This window comes from Elephantulus edwardii, unplaced genomic scaffold (assembly GCF_000299155.1).
Source record: "Elephantulus edwardii isolate Elephantulus edwardi_28Jun2011 unplaced genomic scaffold, EleEdw1.0 scaffold00192, whole genome shotgun sequence".
NCBI lineage: Eukaryota > Metazoa > Chordata > Mammalia > Macroscelidea > Macroscelididae > Elephantulus > Elephantulus edwardii.
Genome location: NW_006399942.1, coordinates 6,191,733 through 6,195,209, shown reverse-complemented (window position 1 = coordinate 6,195,209; position 3,477 = coordinate 6,191,733). Strand labels below are relative to the sequence as shown.

The 3,477-nt window shown below is 39.8% G+C and overlaps 1 pseudogene; it reads left to right on the top strand.

Moving 5' to 3' along the window:
- The first annotated feature begins 2,473 nt into the window (after positions 1 to 2,473).
- On the top strand, positions 2,474 to 3,032 carry LOC102864532 (annotated as a pseudogene).
- The last annotated feature ends 445 nt before the right edge of the window (positions 3,033 to 3,477 follow it).

Here is a 3,477-nt window from a genome sequence, read left to right as displayed (position 1 = left end):
ACTTCAGGCAGAGGGAATGGATTGTTGTAGCTCCCTGGGAAGGAGAGGGAGGGTTGACTTGAGATCCCCTGCAGGCAAGCTACTTGGGCTAGCAGCTCTGATCTCTAAATTCCTGCCACTGTAGAGACTAAAAAAGACATAAAGTTCTAGGAGAAAAGGTGTGTACAAAACTGCTTGAGTAGAGGGACCAGTCTCAGACTACTCAAACACTTTATTTACGAAAGAGGTCTATAGAGTTGATGTTGGGGATTACTTCAAGGTAAGATTCCTGCAGGGTTGAAGTGAAGAACAGAGAAGGACTCAAGGACTTTAAGAAAGGCAAATTTTCCCCTAAAGGACTTACAGTGGAGCGAGTATCTAACCACATTTTAACTTGACAACTAACTAGTAACGTTATAAAGGCAAGAACTACCATCAACTTTCACAGACACAATAGAAACTACCTAACATTTATCAAGAAAAACTTCACATAATGTCAAGAAAACAACAGGAAGCGTCAAACGCCACAAACAAAAATTAAGCCTTGTCCAAAAACAACAACAAGAACAACAACAAAACAAACAGAATATCAGAGACTTTATGAATACCCCAGAGTCAAGAAGACAGAAGATATAAGTTGATCTGGATATCTTTGAACTGCTATGAAGAAAAATACAAAGGATAGAAGAAACAATGGAAGACACAGATAAAGGAAATAACCTACTGGGAAAGACTAGAAAAAAATATTGATGAAGAGTTATTTGAACAGCTATAGAAGTGGAAGTGATGGAAGAAGCAATGGAAATCAACAAAAAAGCAATGCTACAAAGACATGGAGCCATAAGAAATATATTGATGAGAAGAAACTTGAACAAATATAGAAGAAAAAGGAAAAAAATAAAAAAGGAAGAAAGAAATGGAACTATAGATATAGATATAGATATAAGGACTTAAAATCATCACAAGATAGAGAGGGTACCGCTAACACAGTACTAGAAATAATAGAAAGGCATGAAAATGCAATACAGAACATTAAAACTGAAATGATAGTAGTATCCAACACATTGGAAGGACAAAAAAGTAGAATAGAAGAGATGGAGAAGATTCAGTGAGCTGGAAGATCCTCAATGGAAACCTACTAGAAGAAAAATCAGAGATGAGACATAAAGAAAATGAATAAAATATTAGAATTATGTGGGATGACATCAAAAGGAGTGACATACTCATGATTAGAATTCCAGACTATGAGAGGGATAGGGAAATAACAGAGAAAATTGTGGAAGAGGTACTAGAAGAAAACTTCCCAGGTATTATGAACAATGAGGAAATCCACATTCAGGAAGCTCAGTGAACACCAAATAGACTAGACTCACATCCTCTTCCTAGAGTCCAGCTTCTCAGATAATTTGTTCAGCATATAGATTGAACAAGTGTGGCAATAGAATACAGCCCTAACACATGCCTTTCCCAATTCCAAACCATGCAGTCAGTGCTCCCCTACTCCATTCACACAACAGCCTCCTGATCAAAGTATAGGTTCCTCATGAGCACAATCAAGTGCTTTGGCATTTCCATTCTTCTCAATGTCAGCCACAACTTGTCAGAATCACTATGCATTTCTCAAGCTAAAACAACTGAGAAATAAATTTAAGCCTCATGTTGCAATATTGAAAGATGCCATGGGCAGTATATTGAATGACCCTGAAAATATAAAAAGAAGATGGAGGGAATACACAGAGTCACTGTACAAAAGAATTGATTGATAATTAAAAAATCCCAGAAGTACCATATGAAAGGAGCCAATAATAATGAAAGAGGAAGTGGAAGCTGCATTGACGGCATTGGCAAAAAAATAGGGCCCCAGGAACTTATGTGATACCAATTGTTTTTTGGTTGGGGTTGGTTTTTGTTTTTTTTTTTTTTCAATTAACAGATGCATCTTGAATGTACTTAACAGTTTATGCCAGGAAATTTGGAGGATGGCTGTCTGGCCAATGGATTGAAAGTGATCTGTATTTGTTCCCGTTCCCAAAAGGGTGATCTAAGTGAAAGTGGAAATTAACGAACAATATTGTTGATATCACATACAAGCAAAATATTGAAAAATGGCTGAAACAAGTACATAGATAGGAAATTTCCAGAAGTCCAAGTGGGATTTAGAAAAGGCTGTGTCTCCAGGGATATCATTGTCAGATGGACCTGGTTGAAAGTAAGGAATACCAGAAAAATGTCTATTTGTGCTTTATTGACTATACTACACAGCAATAGTAATCAAAACAGCATGGTACTGGTACAATGACAGGCATATAGACCAATGGAACAGACTTGAGAACCAAAAAATGGAGCCATCTATCTCCAGTCAACTGACTTTCAATAAGAAAATAACACCTCTCAAATGGGAAAATGATAACCTCTTCCACAAATGGTGCTCTCAAAACTGTGCTGCTGCCCTTCGGGTCGCTGGCGCTCTGGGAGCTTCGGCGACGGGGCAGACATGGCTAAGTCCAAGAACCACACCACACACAACCAGTCCCGAAAATGGCACAGAAATGGTATTAAGAAACCAAGATCGGAAAAAAAAAAAAAAAAGAAACCAAGATCGCAACAGTATGAGTCTCTTAAGGGGGTAGACCCAAAATTCCTGAGGAACAGGAATTTGCTTTGCTAAGAAGCACAACAACAAGGGCCTGAGGAAGATGCAAGCCAACAATGCCAAAGCCATGGATGAATGTGCCGAAGCTGTAAAGGCTCTTGTCAAGCTCAAAGAGGTCAAGTCCAGGATTCCAAGGGGTGTCAACCGCAAGCTCAGCCGACTCTCCTACATTGCCCATCCCAGGCTTGGGAAGCGTGCTTGGGCCTGTATTACTAAGGGGCTCAGGCTTAACTGGCCAAAATCCAAAGCCAAGGCTGACAGTAAGGCCAAAGATGCAGTAAAGTCCTCAACTCAGGCGCCAACCAAGACTGCAGTCCAGGCACCAGTTTAGGCCTCAATCCAGGCTCCTGCTCCAAGTCAGGCTCCGAAAGGTGCCCAGGCCCCTGCAAAGGCTCCATAAATGAGTTCTCCATGTGAGGACAGAGGACTGGTGTAACCCCCTGCGCTGCTGCCATCTACATGGGGCTGGTATCCTCCTTTGTTATTTGTACAAATAAATACCGAGACAGGAAACAACAATAACAACAACAAAACACCACAAAACTGGGCTGCTACCTGTAGAAAGCTGAAACAGGATCCACATCTCACACCATACACAAGTCAACTCAAAGTGGCTCAGAGACTTTGGAATAAAGCCCCGAATCATAAAACTCATAAGAGTAAAAAAAACCAACAAAACAAAAACAAAATAAAAAAACTCCTACGAGTCAAACAGGGAACAAGTTTAGAAGGCCTAGTCTACAGTAAAAAAAAAAAAGACTGCCAAATGCAGCCAGAAGTACATAATCTGAAGAAGACAAAATTAATGAATAAGACCTTCTAAAGATCAAATCTCTCTGCCCCTC